We start from the raw sequence: 13094 nt of genomic DNA on the forward strand, positions 1-13094 counted from the left end.
CATCCTCTTGTTCTTTAATATATCCCATTATTTGTAGCTTTGACAACTTTTTTTTTTTAATTTCACCTTTTACAAGGATTTTTTCCCAAGCTAGTAATACTGCACATGTGAGCTATCATTCGAATGTATGAGCTCTTATGTTCAGTTCTGCAGTGGCTACAATGCCAACAATAATGCCTATCACTAGGAGTTTGTTCAATTATTGTTATATGTCACCAAAGAGGTGGCGCTGCATCAAATTTAAATGAACTCTCTACATTGGGGGCAACTGAAATAGAACTTCTAGCCATTCTACACAAGGTTACCAGGAGACGGGGGTACTTGGAGACTTTGGAGATTGGTACCGGTACTGGTACGACTAATTTTCAAAAATAGGAGACAAGGGTACTTGGAGATGCCAATTTAAAAAAAATATAATTGAATAATTTCCAAAAAATATCATGTTAGAGAACTTTGAAAACAAGAACAGTGGTAAAGTTTAACATTAATTTTAAAATTGAACAAAAATTGACATTAAAATTGCTTATACTGCTGATACCATAGCTAGTCTGGATTGTTTAGTGAAAGTAAGGTAATATAGATGTTGAGCACACTCAATATTGTCAAAAATTAGTAAAGTCAATTTCTCTTTAGACTATTACAATGATAAAAAATAAATCCTCTCAAAAAGTCTACACTATCAGTAGATCCGATCACTATAACTTAGCATGGATTTTTGTCTTCCTACAAAACGATTTCTTATTATTCATTTCCCTACGACTTTGCTTTGCTGCAAGCTTACTTTATTTATTTTCTTTATTTTTTTTGCCCTTTTATTGCATTTTGCCCTAAGTTTTTTAGTAGGAGATGTCAATTTTTGTTCGGAAGACTTTGGAGATGGCAGGAGATGGTAGCCAAAAGCACCCTATGCGTCAAAAAGTTTCCGGAGACGTCTCCGGTATCGGAGATGCGTCTTCATCTCCAATATGCATCTCTAGGGGTAGGAGACGGGTCTCTTGGTAACTATGATTCTACATGAACATAAAACAAAAAAATTACAAATCTACAACCCTACAACTTAAGATATATTAAAACAATGGCATTACCTTATTCATGCATAAAAGGTTAAAAAAAGAATTCAAAACTTGAAAAAAATTGAAAAAACTTGAAATTTTTTTAAAGATTCACTCATTTTTATGGTTAAATCTTCTTAGTGCAGCTATTTGTCCCCTATTGGTGTAGGTTCAATTCTTTTGTAGCCCTTGCCTTTGAAGTAAAATGAAGCAATCTTCAAAACTCAACAATGGTAGCTTGGAGGTTAAAAATGCTGTTTTGGTCCTTTGTGTTTGTGAATTGAAGGAAAACAAGTCAGATGCCCTCACTGTAGGGTAAAATTTTGTTTCGAGAATTTTTTGTATAAAAAATGTCAAAATAATTTGTTTTTTTTGTTTATTTTTTTGTTCTTAGGTGCCATAGGTTCCACAGAGCTAACCATAGGTGCCTGGGTGGGACCTTAGGCGAATTAAGTGGAAAATTTGCCCCAAATTGGACCCATACAAGTACCAGATTTGGGGGTTTTATGAGGATCCAGTTACTTTCAAAGCTTGTAATCGTGATCATGCAACATCCCTATTTTTGCACCTTAAGCATCAGTTAGTTTTTGAGGTTAGCTAATTATTAGTGATCCCCATAGGCTAATGTGGTGATTAGGGGGCCCTTAGAGGGTAAATCAAGGTTCTTCAGCAGACACTTTGGTGTCTTTTCCAGTGTTCTCCAACTCAGTTCATCAGTTGATTCTTGGATTGCCTTCTAGGGATCATTCAAGGCTATTTGATAGTCACTTACTATTTTTAGTAAGTAACTTGGATGTTTTGGCCCCATGCTTGCTATTTATAGGAAGTCATTTAGACGGTTGAAGGGTACAACAACTATTATTGGGTAGTTGGCAGAATTAATTAAATGTTCCGATATTGGCATTTGTTGGAGTTAATGATTAATATTAATTTATTAAAGTTTTGACTTTAATAATATTAATTAAATTAATGACTTTATATTGAGGGATATAAGGAATATTAACTGCATAAGTTAATTTAATGATTATAAAGTCATTTATCAAGCCTTTTTGGGGGCACCAACTACATCAAATGATTAATTTAGATGGAATGGAATTATAAAATTGGTTACCCTCTCGGGAGACCTCCAGCTATGAAATATGCTGAGGAGACCAATGAAGATTGCATAGGGGAGTTTTGATGTGTACCTTTTTAGATATGGTAAAGTTCACTCTTGGTTGAGTTTCCATGCTTGGGATCTTCAACAATAATTTATGGAGTTTATTGAGAGTCATGGGAGTGACCTTTGGAGTGATAAGGATCAAAATTTCAGACTTAAGGGAGTTGTTCCTTTTCTTACCAGCCACTATGTGATTTTATTGGTTCATCCATGAGTGGATTTAAAAGAAATTCTAAGAAATGGAGCATTGATCATATGGATGCTCTTAGGAGTGTTTCTTGGCGAAGAATGACTCAGATGTTTAGTTGTGAACTTGCGGATTGGTTGCAGGTCAGTCACTTTACATCATGGTTTGTTCTCATTCAGGGGAGTTGGCACACTATTATTTGTCAAGGAAGTGAAGATTATCAATTGGAGATTGCTTGGGAGTGTTTGTCAGCCACTTCTAGGTTGTGCAGGTGCAACACAATGCTCATCTCACATGCTCATACTTGGGATTTCCATGGATACTATTGTTGTTCTCTTCATAGAGCTCTCAAATCAGATTGTGCTTTGTTGATTTTAGTAGTGAGCAGCAGTTGTTATTGTTTATTTCAGACCTTCCAAACTCGGGGAGTTCATCTTATGAAGGTTTGTGTTGTAAGCTTTGACAGTTTCTTCTCGGAGTTGGTTCGGGACAGCGGATTTCCGTCTGTTGTGGTTCATCTCTCAAAGGCCCTTGGAGTTGTTACCATGAGTGTTAGCACCACTGCCCACTTACCAATCAGCATCGATGAGACTTTGTTCTTGACACACAGATGAGTTGGTATTACTTATTGGTCCAGCAGAATATTTGGTGGTCTAAGTTGGTTAGTAGAGGTAATTTGATCATAGGAGAAGTCTTATCAGTGATTTACATGCTCTCATCTCCTATGTTTTCAAAGGTCTTTCATATCGTTAGCGGCTGCCTTTGCATTTCTGCACTGATTATGGTGTCATTAGTCTATGAGTAGAAGGTTTTTGAGCCCTTGCAGGCTTTATGGCAGTGGGTTGTGGGAGATTCTTTAGTTGGTTGTGTTGATTGGTGTGCTCAGGATCATCCTTTGGACACTTCAAAATTAATTGTTGATGACATGTTTTCAATTGGTAACCACAAAGGCATTCCATGGTTAGCAGATTTTAGAGTTGGTTGTGCTAACATTTTCTATACCAGGCCCTTGGTAGTGATTGATCAATTTCATTTTAGGGACAACTTGAAGGGATATGCTAGGATTTATAGTTTTGTAGGATAGTTTGAGGACTCTCTAGAACTCTCCAGATTCTCGAGTCTAATCTGTAGCCGAGTCCACTTGCCATTGACTCCCGAGGCGAGTCCCTAGAGTTCTAGGGAGTATTCGTCTGAGTGTCCTCTAAGGACTATTCAAGTTCTAGACTCAGCCTCCTGAGTTTTCATCATGGACTCTTGGATCTTCTTGGGTGTCGCTAGGGAGGTAAAAAAAATAGTAAAAAGTGACTTTTCGTACACTTCTTTTTATCCAATCTTGACCAAAATAGGGCTGAACACCAAAATAGGAAAGGAAGGAGAGGAGAAGAGGAGCATTTAAGATCCAAAAAGACAATGTTGAATAAACTATTCATCATCATTTTGATACTATAACACCTTTTAGTTCGAGGCCTGGCAAATTGAGTTACATTAGAAGGGGAAAGAGGAAGATGTATATTGTATTTGGTTGTTTTTCTCATTTTGACATATCATTATATGCAATCATTTATAAATTTATGATGCTGTTATACATTTGAAAGTTTGAAACTATGAGTATGAATTATAAAATTTCAAATATTGAGTGTTTGAAGATCATAGGACATGTGTAATGTTTGAATTATGACAAATTGATACTCAAATTAGGCTTTTATGTTATCTAAATAAATTAATTTCTTATATTTTTTGGGTAAAACTATGGTTTTCTTTTTTGTCGAGTCTCAAGTCCGAGTCCTATTTTGGATTGTTGAGTCCACGTCGAGTTTGAGTTTTCAAACTTTGATTTTTTTCTTTTCCATGGCCCTGGATTGAGTTGGGCAGTGGTATTGCTATGTTGGACTTCACTGAGGAGAGGAGAGTGTGGTTAGTGCATGGTGGGCTAACAATTTTGATCAAAGTAGTGTAGTGCAGCATGGTTGGCATCTTGTGGGACAGTGCTTTGAGAGGTTGGTTCTACAGATCTCCTAGGTTTACTTGGGACCCTGGGATCATTCTTGATTATAGTTTGGATCAATTTGGTGATTGTGGAGTTGCTTTGTCATTACTTGAGGACAAGCAATCTTTGGGAAGGGTGGATTGTAATGTCCCCATTTTTGCGCCTTCCTAAGCATCAATTATTTCCAGAGGTTAGCTTATGATTAGTGGTCCTTGTAGGCTAACGTGGTGATTCCTTAGAGGGTATTTCAGGGCTCTTCAGCAGACACTTTGGTATCTTTTCTAGTGTTCTCCAACTCAGTTCATCAATTGATTCTTGGATTGCCTTCTAGGGATCATTCAGAGCTATTTGATAGATGCTATTTTTAGTAAGTCACTTAGATGTTTTGGTCTCATACTTACTTTTTATAGTAAGTCATATGGATGGTTGGAGGGTACCATGGCTATTAATGGGTAGTTGGTAGAATTAAAGAATTGTTGCGGTAGTGGCATTTATTGGAGTTAATGTTTAATATTAATTTTTTAAAGTTTTGACTTTAATAATATTAATTAAATTAATGAGTTTATATTAAGGGGATATAATTAGTATTAAATGCACAAGTTATTTTAATGATTATAAAGTCATTTATTAAGCCTTTATGGGGGCGCCAACTGCATTAAATTATTTATTGAGATGAAATGAAATTATTAAACTGCATTCCGTTTCCTCCAAGTCGTGGTTTTTTAGAAGGTTATAAAAAGGCTCTTGAGAGCTCATTAATTCATTCATGTTTTGGAAATTAATGAAGTTTTTGGAGAGCAAGGGTTCGCTGTTGAAGTCTCAAGCTTGTTGAGGACGAAATCCCTTAGTGAGATCAGTGTCTACAGGTGTGGAAGATCACCCAAGGTCACTCTTTGATGATCTCATTCAGAGATTATAATTGTGCATCATTGAATTCAGTTTTTCCAGAGTTCATAGGGAATCCTAAGGTTGATTGAAGGTAGATTGGGGAAGATTTTATTGCAGATTGGAAGTGAGAATTGCTTCACAGGCTAGCCGTACCAGTCAAGGTTGCCTGAGACCTTAGGCGTGGGATTTTGGGGTCATGTATACACTTACAAATTTGGAGTTTACCTGTATACTGCTGTTGAAGATTGTTAATAAAATCGTACATTTATTATTTGCTAACCTTTCCTGCCTGGCTAAGGCGTTGGACCTGGTATGCACAACTTATTTTAGAATTAATGAAATGGAGTTGAGTGTTTGTGAAATTAATTGTTTTTATTGGTAGAAGTTATTTAATTATATATTTCCCTCCATTTATTTTCCAATATTTCCAAAAACACCAAAAAAATCAGAAAACACAGAAAAAACATAGAAAAATCAGAAATTTATTTCAGATCATTATGCATGACAATGCACAAATCAGAGTGATTACAAAGTCTACAACCCAATTTATGGTTTCAAAATGCCAAGTGACCAAAATAAATTTCTACCTCCAAAAATAATTTATATATCATTTTTATTTGAAAATAAACTACCATTGCATTGAACACGTCTGCTGATTTTCTGTATCATATCCAACAAGATTTTGTGATTTGTGATTTCATTTTGTTAGAATTAATGTTGAGCGGGCTGTGGTAAAGCAGGTTTAAATACACGAAAATGGGTTTCTTATATAGACCATTCAGAAATGTGTCCATCATATGTTTAATTTTGCTGCCAACCCAGTCAGCAGGTGCTGCTTCAGCTGTAATTGTGTGCAGCACATGGGACAAGCAGAAAGCACTAGGTGTCACATGATGATATAAGGCATCTTTCTAACCAACAAGTGGGGTTCCCAACTTTGGTGGAATAAAAGGATATTGAACCAAAATCATCCCTCTCCAAAGTGGTTGGTATTAGCAACGATGCTGCAGTGAGCTACAATGATGAGGGCAGTATGGATGTTTTATTGAATAATGTTGTTGGTTCTTGAACATTAAGTTATCTGCACTGACACTTTGGTTACCTTGTCATTGATATATTTTTTTTTTTGTGAAATGTAGTGCACCTACAAGGATTTTCCCCCAGTTGATTTTTGAGGGGAAACTTCAACTACAACTTTGAACTATGGACAAAAACGTACCAACTAATTTTTCACGAGGAATCCATAATGGTGTTCGATTTTGGAAATTTCTGTGTGCAAATCAGATGTTACCTTGTCTGAGACAACACTAATTTATCCAAAAGAAAGCTGAGATCTGTCACTCACACAATAAGGCCTTACTAAGAGCATCTATCAATAGCACCATACTTCTTGCTGAATCCTCAATGAAGACAAAAGGGTGGATTCTCTCCAAAACCTAGAGCCAAGCTTGAGCAGAAGGAACAAAGTTACACACCTTAGACTAAGAGGAAAAAAAACTCCTTAGATTCCCTAAGAGGAAAAAATACACCTACATCTCCTTTGATTCCCCACGCTGTTTTCTTTGCTGACTCTCTTTGACACTTTGCTCATGGTCTTTAGACAAACCTTTGATCATGACTTTTCTCAAACAACTCTATACACAATTTCACTTTGCTCATGGCCTTTCAACATGAAGATGATGAGGGGATACTATGAATTGTAAATTTTGTTATGAATTGTTAGGGTGTTCATCGAAGAAAACTTTAAAAACATTTTAAGATTTAATATAATATACTTAAATTTCAATATGTTAATTTTAATATATACTTAAATTCCAATATTTTTGATTTAATGCAATACTTTAAAATCTAATATAATTACACCCATTTGATTTTCACAGTCCATAATATGTTTGTGCATAGTTTCTGGTTTTGACCTGTAAGTTTTTTTCTTCAATTAATAAGTGACATTTCGGATCGAACTCCATGATCCATCATCAGGAGTAGAGCAAGAGAAGAGAAGAGAAATGTAAGATTGTTAGCAGACCAAGCAAGATAAAAGAGTGAGGGTGTTAATGGGTATGGAAATCAAGAAGACTAAAAGGAAAAAGGGGGAGAGGGAATGTCATTTTATTTCTCGACATTCTAAAGGGGAACAACCAAATTAATAAGAATGGATTAAGAATCCAAAAAAAATAACCATCCAAAATAATAAGGATAATAAATAAATACTATTAATTTAATAGTAATATATTAATAGAATAAAATAATATATGCATAATGATAATCATAAGGAAAAAAAGAAAAATAAAGACGACAAAAAGAAAGATTGAAGTATATATATAGAAATGCATTTTCATATAGATCTATATGTACTTATAAATTAAAAAATTATAAATGAGAGTAAATAAATAGGTATAAAAAGAAATTAATTATACAATAGTATAAACCATAGTTGAACTGCTCGCCAAAAGCAAAAGCTTGCCAAGGCTCGAAAAAAAAAACTTGGCAAAAACTCAGCAAAAAAGTCGGGAACTTAGAAAATTGCTTAAACTTAATTAGAAATGCATTTTTTTTTGCAAAATTCAATGAGGAGATGCATCCAATAAGTCAATAAATGAGTACATAACAGAAACAAGCTAAGTTTAGATATATTTAATTGATTTAAATGCAAAGTGGGTACAAAATTGCATCCTCATGGGGAATGTTGATGGCTGGAAGCAAATAGTAAGTAGTTTTTGTAAAACTAAAAGTAAATATATCAATACAATTGCATCTTCCTCTTCTCAGCTCTAGTAAAAACTAGGGGAGAGGTAGAACTAGAGGGTCTATTCCTAGATGTCTACTGTGGCTATGCCTCCACACTCGGTATGACTGGCTCAGGCTATGGCTCGACCTCCATCTTGGTTGTAGCTCTACCTCTAGCTACTCCTGGCACTAGCAATGAATCCTCATCATCCTCATCCTCTTCAATGTCATTCAGTGTGAATCCAAATCCACCCCTCCTCCATAGCTTGCCTCTCCAAATCATAGATGTCATCCTCGGTAAACAATAGAGGCTGCTCCTGTGATGTCCAATCATTGTAAAGATCTATATCATCCAAATCAGTTGGACCAACTGGTGCTTCATGTACCTTCCTTATGCGCAACCAAAGATTATATTGCACACAGACAAGGTCATTGAGGTGTTTTTGAGCTAACTTTCTATTCTTCTTCATGTGGATTGCCTCAAACAAGCTCTAATTGCGCTCACAACTGGATGAACTACAAGGCCGACATAAGCTTCTAAGGGCAATTTTTTTGAGATTTGGGGTATTTCCACCCCAACTTTGCCACCAAGCATTTGCAAAATAAAATATTGAAAAGTTAGAAAACAAAGTAAAAAGTGAAAACATATTTAATCAAATTATTAATTACTTTAGACTTCAAATATTATACTTGGGGTTTGAGTGGTTCTTCCTCTCTTGGCCAGCTTTGAAGAGAATAGCTTACCCCATGCTTCCTTGTGATTTTGGAGTTCGGCCACAACGAGGTCCCTCACCTCAACCTCAGATATTATCCTCTGAATGCATGTAGTGAGACCTTCCATGACCTCTCCATTGGGATCTAAGTAAGAATCCTGAAACGTAAAATAAGGGTTGAGGTAGTACCCTGCTGCATGAATGGGTTGGTGGAGCTAATTGTTCCACCTCTTATCAATAATTTCTTAGATGGGATTAAATTTGAGTCTATCCTCCTCCTTGTAATTTTTTATAGACTCCTTGGCCCTATCCATGGCCTCATAAACATACCCCATTGGGCTTCGATCCCCATCTACCAAGCGAATAACTCTAACCAAGGGCTTCGAGATCTACGATTGAAAAATACAAATTACAAAAAGATTAATCATTGAAGTTACAAATTAATAATGAGAGACTTGAATCAAGAATAATTAAATATTCATGTTTTGAAGTTAACTTCACAATCTTTGTAACTCTTTGTGCAAATAGGTTGTCGAAGACTATGCATGCAACACCCTCACCTTCAGGATTTTCTGAATAAGGTGAGTCTAGCCATGCTTGACTCACAAACATTTGTTTCAAAGCCATCAATGCACCAAGAATGCTTTGCAATGTTAAGAAAATCATTGCAAACCTTGTGACACCCACTCTTACCAATTCTTTCTCTTGGTTGTGCTCTCTCATCAAGTGAAGAACCCAAGGGTGATTGTAGATATATTTTGTGATCCTCCAAAAGAAGGTCAAGGACGTGTTGCACAAGGTGTCCAAAAAGTGTGGGGTGTCTCTCTTGGAGGATTTTACCTGTTGCCACATATGCTGCTGCATTATCCTTAATTATTTGTACGACATTGTCAACTCCCACCTCCATGACAATTTGCTCCAACATTAGAGACAAAGTTTCAGCATTTTTCACCTTGTTGGAGGTATCCACCGATTTCAAGAACACCACATTGTTCTTTTAAGCAACCAAAAAATTAATTATGGTGTGGTTTTTGCTATCTGTCCACCCACTGGAAAGTGTAGCCATATTTTTTCCATTCTTTTCTTTGGTTTTCCACCACTTCTCTTGCCCTATCAACTGCATTTTGTGAGCAACCTACAAGTACAAAGTGAAATTGAGTCTTGGTACACAATTTTGATTTAAAAAACAAGAAAAACATTTAAAAATGAAATCAAGTGGATTAAGTTACTAACCTCCCACCCAAGTCCTTGCGAGAAGGGGCCTTTTATCCTTTTCTTGAAACTGTCAATGCGGTAACCAAATTAAGCCAATAAAGATTGTTTGCCACATTGAATGGGATGTTGTTGAAGCACCAAAATCGGCACATGCAATGTCTGGTTTCTCATGCACCTCCCTATTCCACCCAGTTGCCTCTAATGATGGTGTTGCTCCGGGTGTGTTTTAGGGGACAAAATAATTACCTATAGACTGTGGCATTGATGGTGATGCAGCAAGTGCTCTACTAGAAGAAGCTGAAGTGGTGGCTAAGGTGGTGTTGGGTTTGCGGTTACGTGGGCCACGACAAGAGCCCACTATGCCCTGAAGTGCTTCTTCTTCTTCTTCTTCTTCTTCTTCTTCTTCAAGGTCAATTGAAACACCTTGAGTTTTAACTATGGCTGCTGTCATGGCTAGTTTTGCCCTCTCCCTTTACAACTTTTTCTCTTCTTCAACTGCAAGTATGGCATTAATGTCTCTTTTTATTTCTTCTATGGCCCCAGGACATACCCTAGCATCATGCTTCTTGATGCCTACAAGGTGGTATTTGAGGCGGTTTTTGGCTCCATGAAATACTCTTTCACATTTAATGCATATTATCGACCTAGGTTCTGGTCCTTCAAAGGCATACTTCTAAGTTTTATCTCTAGCACCTTTAGGACGAGTTCCTACATATCTAGATGGGCATGCATCTATTGACGGGGTAGACCCTAAAGCTGAACCAGCTATATTTGCCATTATCAATTAATGGTTAACCGTTAATTTACACATACAAAGTGAAAAGACAAAGTTAATATTTAGTGAAAAAACTTCGCAAACTATCTAAATTAGTTTAAATAATTTTAGACATCATTCAAAGTAATAAAAATAAAAAAAACTGTTAGGGTTTGAATTTCTTTGAAAGACTAGAGATTCTTTAAAAAAAAGTGAAAAAAACACTAACAATTGTAAAAAATGGTGTTAAATCTTGTTCATATGACTCTAAATCAGTTTAGACTACTTAGGAAAGGCCATTGTTCATTTTCTATTCATCTAGATGCAACAAAAAAGAAATAAAATGTTTTAGAAAAACATAGGAAAAAAAATCAGAAATTCTACCTAGGAATCTGATTTTGCTTTGAAAACCACTTCAAATCTGCTTCAAATCCACTTATTAATTGACAAACATTGATGGAAATCAGATTGGAAATGCTTGGGAGGGTGTTTTTCCCCGTAGCAGCAAATTACAAAATAGAAAATGATGAATTGATGATTTGTTTTGACGTTTTAAGCTTATGTTGCTGCGTGAGCGAGTTTTTGGTGAGTAGTCCATGTATGGTATAAACAAATATAAGATATTTGGTAAAGCTATATGTAATTATTAATTATCTAATAGTTTAAAAAATCATAAGTAAATAGGTAAAGTTATATATAATTATATAATAAGTAATAAAATTATAAGAAAATAGGAATATATATATACCCACACATTTCATCTGTTTTTGTTTAAACATTGAAAACATGTCCAACCCCAAAATAATTTTGTTGTCCCCGCATAATAGAATACCATACGCAGACCTGTTGCTGAAACCAATTGGAACTTTGATTTTTCACTGTTCTATTCCACTCACATTCGCTTGCAATTCTACTTGTGACTTGGCTGCTAACTGAGATAGTTTCTGATCATGACTCTCCTCACACAACTCTGCACATGTGATCTCAACATGAAGATGACAAGGGAAATGCTATTAATCATAAGTTTGTTTCATTAAATACAGGAAAGTGAATTGTCAGGGAGTTTGAGTAGAAAAAATATTTCACGATGTAATATGATATTTAATTTTTTATATTGTATACTTAAATTTCAATATTTAAAATTGTAATAGTATGTTTACTTTCAATATTATTAGTTTAGTACCATTTTTTAATCTTATTTAATAATTTGAATTTAGTAATATAATAATTTCTATTTATGAACTTAATTTCCATTTTTATGTAAATTTATATATATTTATGGTTTTTATATGCTTTTCATATGTATGCCCAAAATATTTATGAACTTAATTTCTTTTTTAAAGCTAAACTATATGTATTTATGATTTTATATATGTTTTTTGTATGGATGCTTAAGATATAACCAACCCTAAAATAATTTTTGGAGTATCTTTGCTCAGACCTGAACCCTTATCAGTATCTTAGATTGCAATTATCTATGACACAATACTGAAGTTACTAAGATATAAGAACCGATGATAAAATAAACAATAGTGAGATTTTTAGATTGTATATTCCCACAGTTTGAAGAAAAGTCTTGGAAGCTTTGTGATAACAAGGAAATTGTTGACAATTTTTCTTTCTTTCTTTTCTTTTTTTGGCTAATTTTTCAGCTGTTATCAATATCAAAATCAAAGGCTTTTTTTGGGGGGGATGATGATTTTTCAGTCCTTACCAATCAAAATCACCTTTATGATTTCGTAACATTTTTGCTACTTTGTAAAACCTGCCAAGTTAGGAGAATCAAATGTAGCCTGGTGAGTTATTTGTAGTTATGTGTAATGCTTTTAGGTGCAAGTAAATATTTATTTTGTAACTTAAACTCTGATGAACCATGTTGGTATCAAAGGACATTTAAATTCTCATTAATATAATAGCTTCAGATTCAATTTCAGTTTTTTCCTATTTGCTGTGCCATAGTTCTTGAATGTGCGGAGATTGGATACAAAAGCTGATGTGTTTCAGCTATACCTTTTATACTAATCATATTATTGGTTATATGAACATAACTAAATAGTGGATAACTCTGGTACCATTAATTCTAAGAGATTCACTAAGTAAATATTTTAATTAAGTATAATGTTTTTGCCCTTATAGCCTTATATGCATGGCCCTATGTTATAGATTAGAGATAACTTCAAAAATAGGACAAAGTACACGATCTCATGAATGCATTCTTGTTCAGATTCTGTTTGGAGTTGTTTCATTTAGTCTCTCCAATTTAGTTTGTTGCCCATTTAATTGCTCTCAAGGAACTTTTGAGATGAACGCATGATATAGCTTTGATACGGCTGAGCTGGATAAGATAATTAAGGGCATGCGATTTATAAACTCTTTGTAGAAATCAATCTGAATAGATAGTTTAAGTTTTGA

At 34.9% G+C, this 13094-nt stretch overlaps 1 protein-coding gene across 3 annotated transcripts in view; it reads left to right on the forward strand.

Annotated features, from left to right (window-relative positions):
- Nucleotides 1-13094, forward strand: part of LOC131062620 (transportin MOS14) — a 260300-nt gene that overhangs the window by 189108 nt on the left and 58098 nt on the right. The gene's annotated exons all lie outside the window — the stretch shown is intronic.

The sequence above is a fragment of the Cryptomeria japonica genome, chromosome 6, assembly GCF_030272615.1.
Source record: "Cryptomeria japonica chromosome 6, Sugi_1.0, whole genome shotgun sequence".
Lineage (NCBI taxonomy): Eukaryota > Viridiplantae > Streptophyta > Pinopsida > Cupressales > Cupressaceae > Cryptomeria > Cryptomeria japonica.